Source organism: Eublepharis macularius, chromosome 4, assembly GCF_028583425.1.
Source record: "Eublepharis macularius isolate TG4126 chromosome 4, MPM_Emac_v1.0, whole genome shotgun sequence".
Lineage (NCBI taxonomy): Eukaryota > Metazoa > Chordata > Lepidosauria > Squamata > Eublepharidae > Eublepharis > Eublepharis macularius.
Window position 1 is genome coordinate 148,691,867 of NC_072793.1, and position 13,238 is coordinate 148,705,104.

A 13,238-nucleotide genomic window follows, 5' to 3' on the forward strand; every position below is an offset into this window, starting at 1 on the left:
AGGCTAGAGGTTTCAGCTACCTGAAGGACAATGAGAAAACAAACTGCTTGCTTTCCAGTTGCAACAGCTTCTGTGTTAGTCAGATTCTCCTGAACCACAGGCAAAAAGAACCTCCACCAGATGTCACAATGGCTATTTACTGAAGCCAACTTTAGTACCTAAATATAAGACTGAGATTAATCACACCAATCTGTCAAATTAGACTAGGAATGAACATAGATCTGATTGAAAGACGTGGAAAACCATAAAAAGGGAGGGAATAGAACGTAACAATTCTTTCTTAGTGAGTTTTAACTTCCATTCTCAACAGGAGAAACTAGGAAAAAATAACTTTTCACAGGATTCTGCATTTGTTAGCTACCAGTACACAGTATTGCATTTCACTTTGGGACCTTTCAAGATATAAAGATTATGTGAGATTCACATACACTCTCCTCTCTATTGTAACACTGAGTAGCCTTAACCAGAACCATTGGTCTAGTTTTCTAACACACGTGTGCACCAAGTGAGCACCTCAAAGCCTTGCTGTTCTTCCCACTGAAGATATAGGTATTCCCCACCCACAACACTCAACTCCTTTTCTGATATATCATCAGACATATATATCTAATTTGGAACCAGGCTATAGAGTATGGATCAACAGATCCGCAAAATGGAATTAGGGTCAGCTGGATGGACAGTTTTCCACAAACCTGAAGTTTGCAAGAAAATGTGAAATCTAAAAAAAATTAAAAGAGTGGAGGGGTAAAATCCCTCCAAATAATAAAAACAACATCTGCAGGTTTTAAAAAAAGAATGCCAACTGAGCTCTCAGTAGTCATTTTAAAGGTTGCTAGGCAATCACAGCAATATTGCTGAACCCTCTAAGCCTTGATTTCTGTAAAGCCTGGGAGGGATCCATTGGAGGCCATATACCCCACTGGGAAAAGGTCCCATCCCCTTCCCTTCAAGTCCCCTAATGAAGGAAGACATGCCAGGAAGCAATATAAGGGGAGAGGCTATTGGGGGCTTTCAAGGAAGAGAAAGAGGAAATAATGGGAAAGAGGAAAATGAGATGTCCCCCTAATGTCCTTGCAGTTTCCTCCACTTTTATCTTATATTAGAGTGAGTGAGTGAGTGAGTGAGTGAGTGAGTGTGTGTGTGTGTGAGAGAGAGAGAGAGAGAGAGAGAGAGAGAGAGAGAGAGAGGGAAGGTGCTGCTCAGGGCATAAAGTAGCCATGGTTCATTTGATTAGTGGTAATTATAAATGTGGCTCTCCACAAGTCATGGAATTTGTACCACGGGTGTAAATTCTGCTTAGGGCAGTACTGAAAGTCAAGGGACTGGAAACATAATCAAATATAAGTTCTCTTGCAGGATTTCTATTGTTGCTGCCTTTACTTTGTTTATCATAACTAGAAGTCAGTCAGAAAAACCAACCCCTACTAGCAGTTTTAAATTCAAGAACAGAGTTAAGGAATTTAAGTCCATCACAGGGCTTCAAGGCAGGATTATTCCACATCCATGAGGATTCAGATTTATAACTCCTTCTCCCTAGCTGCAGCTTTAAAATATGGGATTTACTGACATTTTGTCACTTTAAACAGAACATTAGCTGGAAAGCATCCGGGTGCATTTTTGAACTGTGGCATAGCTGTGCTTCTCAAAACGTCTATTCTCTATGCCCCTAAACTGTTGGAATGGGGTTTATTTGAATTTATTTGAATTTATACTGAGCAGACATGCTGTATATTACTTTCCTAAATGTCCTAAACCGAGCAAAATGCCATAATCAAACCAAGAAAAAAAGCTCAATGTTTATAATGCTTTTTACTTTCTACCAAAAGGGAACCACCACAGACATGCTCTGCATTTTATGCAATTACAAGCAGAATGCATTCCATTAATCACATGCATATATAATTTTCTACTAATGGCTTTTCCGGATGGCCTTTGTACATGGTCTGTGTATCCTGTTATCTCAGCTACTTCACTGTGGACTTGCGATTAGGAATAAATTGAACTTGACAAGAAGTGTAACTTTTAAAATAAAAAAAAGAATTACTAGCCATTATTTCCTGCTAGCGGCAGAACATGTTCAACTTTTGTCTAAGTAAATTCAGCTATTTAAATAAAATATATTCATCTCTCTGCAGACTAAAGTAATTTTGCTTTGGATTAAGTTATTGGGGGGTGAATTATATGTTGATCTTTTATTATGAAATCTGTTAAAGTAGTACAATGTTGCTACCCCGACTATTCACTTCATGGAGGCTGCAGTAGCTTAGCATAGTATAAGAGAATGCGATTCAGAGAATCATATAAACTTCTGGTGTGGTTTGAAAAGGGACATGCTGTTCCCAAAATTAAGCCAAAAAGACATGTCTTGCTTGCGCATAGACTGGCATGCTGTATCCTAGGTTCCATCTGTAAAAAAAATTAACTGCGGCCATAATCAAGAAAAAGTTAGTTACTCCTCTCCACTGACAGTAATACAGCGGGATTCAGTTGTGACTTAGGCTGCAAGAGCATGCAACTGGCACCCATGCACACATTTAACCTGTGGGTCAAATTACTGCTTGCCCATCCCCCAACCAATTCATGTTTTCAAGTTCTTTTCCTCTTAACTGTTCAAATGCTAGCTTTGTGAGGGATGGTATTTTGCTACACTCTGAAAATTACTCTGAGGAAGGCACGAGATGTCTTTGTAATTGATACAAAGGCCAGTCAATCAGCACTGTAGGATTCCACTTAAAGAAGGATAGAGCTAGCTTTAAGACTGACAAAAGGATCAGCCAATCAGCTCTGTGTAAATCTGTTTTTTCCAGAAAACTAAAGTAACAGCTTTCTTTTATGTTTGATCCAAAGAGAGAAGGTTGAAGTAGATCAAGATGGGTAGCCGTGCTAGTCTGTCTGTAGCAGTAGAAAAGAGCAGAAGTCCAGTAGCACCTATAAGACTAACAGAATTTATGGTAGGGGATGAGCTTTCATGAGTTACAGCTCATTTCTTCAGATAAGGTCAGGGCTTTTTTTCAGGGGGAATGTGGGGGAATGGAATTCCGGAAACTCTTGAAAATGGTCACATGGCTGGTGGCCCCGCCCCCTGATCTCCAGACAGAGGGGAGTTTAGATTGACCTCCGTGCCACTGAGTGGCACGGAGGGCAATCTAAACTCCCCTCTGTCTGGAGATCAGGGGGCGGGGCCACCAGCCATGTGACCATTTTCTCTGACGGCAACCCACTGAGTTCCGCCACCTCTTTTCCCAGACAAAAAGCCCTAGATAAGGTTGAAGTACTGAGTGTACTTCGACAGTTGGCCACCACTTCTGTGTACACTCTAGTTCTACCAAATTCAATGTGCAATCCTAAACAGAGATACACCCCCTTCTCAAGTCTATTGATGTCAATCGATGTCGATGGCTGTAACTCTACTTAGGATGGCAAGGTCAATCTGCATGTTGTTCCTGGATTGTACCATCTACATCACAAATATATGCACACATAAACCTCCTCTTATACTATGTTAGATAATGTTTACTTGAGATGGGACATACCATCCGCTGGACCAGTGCAGCCTCATGAACCATGATGTTCCACGCCAGCTTGGTGTTGGAGAAACGATGGCCTGCTAAAACTCTAGTTCTTGTAAATACTGCTGGAAAAGTCATTTAATCCACTTGTACCCTAGGAGGAGCTGTGGAGCATTCTCTAGTGTTAGGGTCTATTGAATGTTTTCTCTTGCAGTTCAAGCTTGTTGTTTTCTGTCTCTGCTGTGTGTTAGTATGTGTTAGAGCTTCTGCTCTGAAGGCCTCTCTGTTGCATTAATGACCTACAGTCAGTTACTGTCTCTTGCAAAAATCCCATTGCCGTAAATTCATTGAAAGCAAATTCCAAAGCATGGATTGGATTATTTCCTGAACTCTACCAACACCTGGTAAGGATGATGTTTTAGTGTTGCCAGTAGATCATATTTATGTATTTAAATTATTTATGCACCATATCATATCCATAAGGTTTTTGTGCAAATAATATACTACAAATGTTTAGAATTGGGGTATAAATTTAGTCACGAAAAAACGAACCAACATAGTAGGAAGTAAACTATATGAATATTTCCCAAGTTTAATTCAACTTGTGAGCAAACAAAATATCACACTGGGAGGAAAAAAAGAGGGGTGGTGGTGTGTGCATTCAGTTCTTTGCCAAATTTGCCTAGATCAGCTATCGCTACATAATATTTTCTAACACTGAAGATTTCCGGGCGCAAAGAAGTATTCGCTTTCCCAAATTACAGTAGTTCCAATAACCCAGATAACGGCTTTTTAAAAAAAAATTAACACAAACAGATGTAAGTGTATTCCAATTAGAGCTTTTTCACCTCTATTACATCGTGTCTCGAGGGCATTAGTAAGCAACTTCATCAACAGTTGTTGATAATGACGTGTCACCTATCAGGATAACAGTCTGGATGCTGTAATAACATCTGTTACATCCCTGTGTTAGGAAACTGGGAACATAGTTTTTGAACACATCAAATTTTTACTTTTAATTACTCTGTTACACCTTCTGTTCTACTATTAGCCAGCATTAACCCATAAGGTCATTGCCAAGGATTACAAATTATATAAAAATTGTCCCTATAAAGTTAAAGTGTTTCCATGTGAACAAAGCCAAGAAAAGAATTCTTCATGTAAAGGCCCATCTAACAGAGAATTAACAACATCATCTCTTGTGTAATTCTGGAGTGCGGCTCTAATGAATTCTTCCACTGAAGGTTTATAAAGCCAAGCGCACACTCTCAGGTCAAAGAGCTGCAAATAACTGCACTAAGAGAACGTGTACTAGGTTCATTGTTCTAATGTAAATAGAGCAGCAAAGCCCAATATTTTAATTTAAGACGTTACATTTTGACAGAACATTCTGTAACTAAGCAAGGATATCATTTGGCCATGTATTTTCAAAGCTCATCACTGAATTCTAGGTCTTAGTACAAGGAGCTGCTTTATAACAGTACACGCAGTTCCATGCCCTCATACATTTTACTTCAGGGCTTTAGAAATCCCAGGCACCAGGTGCCCACAATGCCTAATATTTGCAATAATGATTTTACTGTAGCATCCCTCCACAATCCTAGGTTTGAAGTTCAAAAACTCATTTATCACTCTGCATATGTTCTGTTGTATCACATAAGAACAAATGTGCATGAAGTAAACTTTAACATTTACACCATTCAATGGGGGGTGGGGGCAGATAGATGAATTCATTTCTTAACCAAGTCGTTTCTATACTGATTCCAAAACTCTAGTAAATGGAACTATTCTTAAGAAATAATGAAAGTATGAGGAACTGGGGAGAAGTTAAGTTAGGTCTGGAGATCAACATTTTGTTACGGTGATGACAGCCACGGTCACTCCTGTTTTTGTTTATACATGGCAACAATTTGTCATAGCATTAATCAAATATAAGAATCTGGGGGGGAAAGTTAAGAGTTAGTTTCTGTTGTAGCAGTAATTAGATAATGTGCTCATTAAAATATGAAAACCTGAAGGCTGACAAATGAGACTAGGCTTCTAAACCCAAAGAAAACTGGTCATAGCTTGCTATACCCAAGTCCCTGCTTTCTGTCTGTGAGTCTGATGAGCCGTTCTTGCTTAAAACAATCTACTGGCTACCTAGCAAAATATTTCCTCCTCACTTCTCCAGTATTCTGCCATCATCTCAAGAAAACATAATGCCTTATTTAAATGGAGATGAGACAAGGAATGGAAGCACGAGATGAATGGCCCGAGACACCTTCCTTTTTTTTGTATTAGCCAGAGGCTGAACAGCTCTGACAGGTCACTTGCTTTTGTGCACTTCTATCAGGGGATCATTCCCTCTGGTAGGTTTCACGTTCAGCCTGGTTTAAAACTGTCCCAGGTGAAGCAATTTCAACAGTCACAGATTTATTAACTTTGCATCTACCTCTTCACGATTATTAAGGTTCAGAGAGCACAAAAGACTGTCTTAAAAGCAGGCACTCTAGCAAAAGAGCTTTGGTGTGCTGAGCCACAGGAGTTCTCAAAGAATGGCCAACATGGTTGCAAAAGGCTAACTTGTACAACTGATAATCAGCAAAGAAATCTACCAGTAATGAAAGAATGGCAGGGCCAGTATCAAATACTGAGGTTAAAAAAAACAGATGGAATTTATTTTCAACAGAATATTTTCTCTCTCATTCTCTGTATCAAGGCTTGGATCCCATAAAACATCTCCATTGATGGAAGAGATCAGTGGAGTAGGATTTCCTTGCTTCCCCTTCCGATTGCAGCCCAATAGACTCCCCTGAAATGTTGATCCTGAGAGACTGGGAACCCCTAGGAACAGCAGGAAGGGGGAGCTGGAGGTCTGCAGTGAGAGGTGAAACTGGTGCAAATCAAAACCTCCCTTCAGTCAGCATAAAGTTTCCACTGGATCCAGCCCCTTTTGTCTCTTCCTGGATTTCCCTTTTTTTTAAAAAAAAACTTGACTAGCATTAATGTTGCAAAAGTAGGACTTGAGGTGAAATTTCAAGAGGTAGAGGGAACGAGCATAACTGGAGGGGCTTCTGCCTTGTGTTATATTGCTCTGACTATCCCTCCCTCCCCATGTCCAGGAAGGAAATTCACATTTGTAAACTTTAGCTCCATGTAAAACTGGGACTTTGTACGAAGCCTCTTTTTACTGAACCTGAATTGTCATCAGAGCAAGATTCGAATGAAGCCTTGGGAGAAGGACTGGTATGTGTAAAACACACATCTCTCTGTGCTGGGCAGAGCTGCATGCTATAATCTTTCACGGTTACACAGTAACCTCTCAAGGTGCAGGATGATGCAGGATTAAGTTTAAGAAACAAAATTCCTCCCACTGTCAATGTTCACTGAATGGTACTTTGGTATTCGGTGAGTAGGATCATAAATACAAAAGTTCTTTTGCTGCTGAAGCCTAAATGATTTAAAGCTTTGTATCACTGACAAGATCAATACTTGCTTCTTTAGCGCCCCCCATTCCCACCCCGTAAGCTTCAGTCCTTACATAAATCCTGCTGCGCCTCCTGAATAGATGGCAATATATGTAATCCCTTTTGGAGTTTCTTGGAAAGTAGCCAAAGCAATGCCATAATACCTGGAGAGAAAAGCCTCACAATGCATTTAAATCTACACATATACACATACATCCCCCACTCCAGTAATTAGGCCACAGTAAATCTTGGATTTACCCAGTTTCTCAAAGAACTTTTCATCAACCTGGCACAAGCATCTTACAGTTTAATGTAAAAGAAAACAAAAAAAAAACCCTGTCCAAAGCATACAAATGGAAACAATTGGTTATCACATGCTTAATGCTGAGGCAGTGAATGAAAACAGAAAACACTGTTGATTATCAATTAAGAAGGTTCTTTCAATAAAAAGGTTCACCCTATTATTGAGTATCATGAACTAAATGGATGGAGTACAGCAGTGACTGAATTTGTAAGACCAACTCATCCATTCCCTATGCAGTTCAAAAACTTGTTTGGTTAAATACTAACTCCTTTATGTTTGCATTTAAGGAGAAAATAAATATTCTTCATCACACAAAAATGACATCGGCCCTGAATTTTCAGATGTGTCCTCCGGGAAGTTTTGATGTGACCACAGAGGCAAGAGGCAGACAAGGGGAAAAAATGGAACACTAGGAAGTAGGAAGTGGAGAGGCAGTGAGCTTCATCAGGAATGAGAAGAAGCAGGAGAACGTTGATGACGGGACAGATTCTCCACTGTTTAGTTTCCATTATTTCAGCCCCAGTCCCATTCTCCATACAGGGCAACAGAGTCACATTAGGTTAATGGCATACAAAAGCTGTTTGTACTGATAAAACCTTTGCAAGGTATGGTTAGAAAATAGATAGTAAAAAAATTGTGCTGAAGCTGAGACAGTCTGTGTATGGATCTGAGGCCTCCTGGAAACCCTGCTTTAAATTCTATGAAGGAAATAACTGTTACGTTATTATGCTTCTTGGGCTGAGCAGACAGCCCACACAGCTGCTTGAGACAGGCAGCTCAAAATGTGCTACCTTCATTAGATCCAAACACTATGAAGGGAAAATTTAGCACTCAGAACAATCTTGTCCAATAAGCATGGAAGCATTCTAGCAGAACTACAGGATTGTGTTCCCTTTCCAACAGCAGGGTAATTAGATTGCAAAGCTCTGTGTCTTTCCCTCACCAAGGGGAAAGCAAACTGAGAGTAAAATAGGCCAGCCAGGAATGTGCAAGTCTGTTATGCAGTTGGAGAAAGTGTATTCCCCCTGCAGAAATTGGGGTGGCAGTGGGACATGGAATGACACACCATGCAGCTGATGGTTTCTGCTTCACACTAGAGGCAGCATTGTGAGTCCAGCTTATGCAAAGTACGACATATCACAGTGCTTTTTATCAGTATCCCTCCACAGGAGAGAGAGACACTGTTGAAGCAAGCCTCATAACCTCCTCTGACCAGCCCAGTCACTCTGACTCAGAGTGTTCAGAGGAAGAGCCTGAGGAGCCAAGGCCAGGAAACAGGAGGTGGAGGGAGATCTGGGAAGGTCTTATGCTGGAGCGGCGCCTGCTTATAATACTCCAGCAGTGCCAAAGGCCACCCTGCCACAGCCTGCAAGGGGACACCTTGCCACCAGTCTCAAAGATAGCCACTAGGTCTTCCCCAGGCAGGACACAAACCTGGACCCTTAGCCGCTCAGGACCTGCTCCCACACCATGAGAGTAGTGTCAGTGGAAGGCCCAGGCCAAGGTAGCACAAAGGAGATGACATGCTAAATGGGCAGCATACAATCCAGAACAGGCCTCTGAGAGCAGTGCTGCTTCACAGGATCCTGGCCAAAACTCAGGACAGTCTCTGGAGCATCAACACTGCTAACAAATGCAACTGAGCGGATCATCTCCCAGCTTATTTAGGCTGAGACTTGAGTAGACTGCATTGTTGCATCAAGCAGTCTATGTGGTGCATGCTCTGTGCTCCAGCACCTTGTCTCCAGCTCCAGTGGAGCCTTCCCAAGTCTAACCGGTCAAGCCTGAGGCCTTCCTCCAGAGGAGACAAGACCAGGCCTGCCTGCAGCACACAGGAAACCAATGGACTAGAGATAACTGGTCAGTCACTGCTTCTAAATTACTACCAAACCTGGCTGGATCTTAATGTAGAGTTTAACTCTTCTTCACACCAGGAGGTGGCAAACCTGTTGTTACACTCTTCCTTCCTATCAGGCTACAACCAATGCATATTGCCTCCAGCAGGAAACAGCAACCACAAAAGCAGGAGTAGGTGTGAATCACAACATAGAAACATCCAGTCTTCTTGTCATTATAGTGTAGAGGGGGGAGAGGAAAGGCAGTAAATAGTTTATAGCATCCCACGTCCTCATCCTTTTTTTTTGAAAATTTTTTTATTGGGTTAGAATCCGTTATTTTTACATTTACATTCGATTTTCCCCAATTTTCCATTTCTAACCCCCTCCCTTTCCCCCCCTTTTGTTGACTTCCAACAGTTTTCCAACCCTTTGTCCCTTTTCCCTTACTTCCCACGTCCTCATCCTGATACCTGTTCTCCCATGAATGATCTTATTTCATTTATATCTCCTCCCTACCTACCAGGACATATCAAGGATGAAATCTGGAACACACTAAAATCCTGTGGAATTTCTATGGCATCTTACAGTGGTGAGCTCACTGGAACACAAGGTCTTCATTTTCTCTTCTCTAATCATTTACTAAAGGCACATATGTTTTTCTTTAACGTGCATCTGCTAAAAAGCATACATAGCTATGTTACTTCTAAGACTAACATATTGCAGATTAGCATGAATTGCCTAAACAGAAATACACAGATGAATCTCCAGGCAATATGTCCGGACATATAAAGCACAAATTGTTGCCTTTATTATTTTTTTAAAGTATAATTTGAGTTTATAGACATTCTGGATTCTTATGATTGTATGCACACATGATCATTTCTGAGGACCTCTTTTTTATCAAGATGTTAAATCAAGAACTGATTTAAATCACCAAGATTATTTATTTATTTACTTGTTAACTGAAAAAGATTTCTAACCCAACACTCAGCCTAAATATCCTCAGGGCTGCTAAAAAATCTAACACAGAATATACAAGATAATGTCATAAATATTTTACCAAAATCATACAACAACAACAACAATAACAACAATAACAAACACAACATTAATAGAAGCATTAATAAAATAAAACTAATGGAGTTATAATTGGCAGAATACAAATAAAACAAAACAATAAATAATATACAGCGACACATAAACAAACTAAGCAATTCTCCACAACTGGAACAGAACAGATTTTTTAAAAAATCCCAAGGTTATAATTCAAATTATTTCATGAACAAATATGCATACAAATTAATTTCTATAACAATTAAAACAGAATGGCTAGCATTAAACAGAACCTTTATACCACCTAGGAGCATATTTTATAACCTTTATTCATGCAGCCAACATATCTTTAGCAGTACAGACTAATATGGCCTGTCCTCTGCTCCTTGAAGGGTAGGATAAAAATGTGACAGACAGATAAATGCAAAAGGGTTGCTGTGAAGTTAATGGCCACTAAGCAAGGTGCGTTATTGCAAGATTAAGTGCCCAGAACTTATTAGAAGCAATAGCTTACATATACGGTTAAGGGGCAGAACAGTATTTCTGAAAGGAAGTAAATGTTGATGCTGTTTGGTTGGCAAAGCGATTAATATTCATAATTTGACAAATGAACACATTGCAGAGCTCAGAAAGTCAGAGGGCAGAAAAATTGTCAAGATCACCCAGAAACATTAACCAGACAAGCTCAACAACTCATCTTGGTTGAGATATAAGACTGTCTTTTAGATCCTAGTGCCTGTGGCATGATTTCAGTCGGTGGGTCCAGCAGGAAGTCCACAATCAAAAATACGTAAGTACATGACCTAATTATCATATCTGTAGTATATGACTTCAAAATCCAGGACTTTTCTCCTTTCAGGTAGATAGCTGTGTTGGTCTGCAGTAGAAAAGCACAATTTGAGTCCAGAGGGTAGGTGGGAGTGAAGCAAAGAAGAGAGTCAGGAATGTAAAGATACTACTGCCCCACGGGCCTCCTGACTGGGATATAAAGGCTCAGGGATCTCCACTCCTGCCTGTATCTGATGAAGGGAGCTTAGACTCTCAAAAGCTTATGCCCTGACAATCTTGTTGTTTTCTAAGAAGCCACTGGACTCAAGTCCTGCTTTTCTGTTTTAATTCTTGTACAAATATAAATACATTTTCACATGCTCTCATTTTGTTTAGGTTTCATTTTAACTCAGGTTAGTTATTGTAAAAATCTTTATTTTTATTCCCACCTTACTTTCATGACAAATGTGCCTATTAATACCATGAAGGGATCCAACAGGCCCAAATATAAAAACGTGGATACTTTCATCATATGTTCTATATTGTCATACAAGCACACAGGCACACGCACATTTTTATCTTGCCTTTCTGTCCAGTTAGGGCAAACAGTTAATATATTTAAAAGTAGCTTATATATATGATTAAGTGTCTTCAAGCTGCAACTGTTTTTTGGCAACCCTTCAAGGGGTTTTCAAGGCAAGAAATGAGGAGAGGTGGTTTGCCACTGCCTGCCTCCGGAGTAGCAACCTTGGTCTCTGGAGATCTCCCATCCGAACACTGACCATGGCTGACCCTGCTTAGCCTAGTTAAAACATCGAATCTTCACCTACCTGAGGAAGACTAATGATAGAGGAGGAAAGACATATCTCCCTGAGGAGGGAATTCTACAGTTTGGGCGCCATGACTGCGAAGGAGAGCTGCTGTAATATAGTGGTTAAGTGGTTGGACTACGAACCAGACCTCTGCTGGTTTGAACCCCACTACTGCCATGAGCTCATCAGGTGACCTTGGGTAAACCATTCCTCTCAGCTCCAGCTCCCCAGCTGTATTCTGGGGATAATAATAACCTTGACTTTGTTCATTGCTTTGAGAAGGTCACTAACCCCCCTAGAAGAGTGGTATATAAGCACTATCATCATCATCACCCTTTGTCAGGTTGCCACCCATCTAGCTTCAGATGGGGGCACCCAAAGATCACCGTAATGGCCATTTAGGTTCATATGGTAGTAGGCAGTCCTTAAGTATGTGATCCCAAGATGTACAGAGCTTTAAAGATCAATTCTTTAAACATCAAATTTCAGCACCTTGAACTGGGCCTGGAAGCAGATTAGAAACTAGTACAGATGGAGTAAGACTAGAGTGATATGATTCCCTATGCCCCAATCCAGCCTCATTTGACACTGACACAACATCACTGAAAGCTGGTTTTATCGAGCATTCTGTGGTCCTCAGACTAAAATTGTAGCCTGCCACAAGCAAGTTTTAAAGCCGAAATTGAAAGACATTGTTGCACTTAGGGACTAATTCCAGTCTGTAGAAAAGACATGAAGAAGACTCCTTTGGGATCCACAAGAGAGTTAAAATAGAGAATTTAGAAGGAAATCTGTTCAATCAGACTAGGATACATGGGCCTACATTAATGTATTCCTGCATACCTTGATTAACACAACAAGTCACTGGGGGTGGGGATCAGATGCCATTGGCATATACTGGATTACACCCCAAAGAGAGGAAGCTGTGTTGTCAAGAAAGGCTGTATCCACAAGCTGCCCTGAGTGGGCGATCCAGAACAAAACACTCAAAACTGGGAGTGAGAATGATAATAGTTTCAAGGAAACTATTATCTCATTGCACAAGCATAGTTCAGTCCCATCAGAGGCATGATGCCTACACAGGTTTCTATCAAACCCAAAGCCTGAAGCGAACCAAGGAACAGACTATGCCAAGACAGTTTCTTGACATGTTTGATAAATGACCAGAAGACAGTAAGCTGCCTGCATGGCTAAATACGTGACCACATATATTTCCTCAAACTGAATCCAACCACAGTCTAGCTCGACTGATAGCAACAATCCTGGTCCCAGTCAGAAGTCTTTCCCATACTTGATACTTCAGATTCTTTTCCGGGAGTTGCAAGGACTAGCCTGGCAACGAGTAGGGAGGGCAGGAGGGTGGGCATCGCCAGTGTGATAATTTCACTTTTGAGAAAAAACCAAAAATGTTGCAAGTAGCTCTAGGGATCGCTGGAAGAGCTACCCACCGCCACTTCTGGGATTTCCCCAGAAGTGACATTATATGGTGGAGATATTTTCCCCTT

General features: G+C 40.7%; 1 protein-coding gene across 4 annotated transcripts in view; it reads right to left on the reverse strand.

Moving 5' to 3' along the window:
* Nucleotides 1–13,238, reverse strand: part of PTPRG (protein tyrosine phosphatase receptor type G) — a 683,491-nt gene that overhangs the window by 409,063 nt on the left and 261,190 nt on the right. The window lies entirely within an intron of this gene.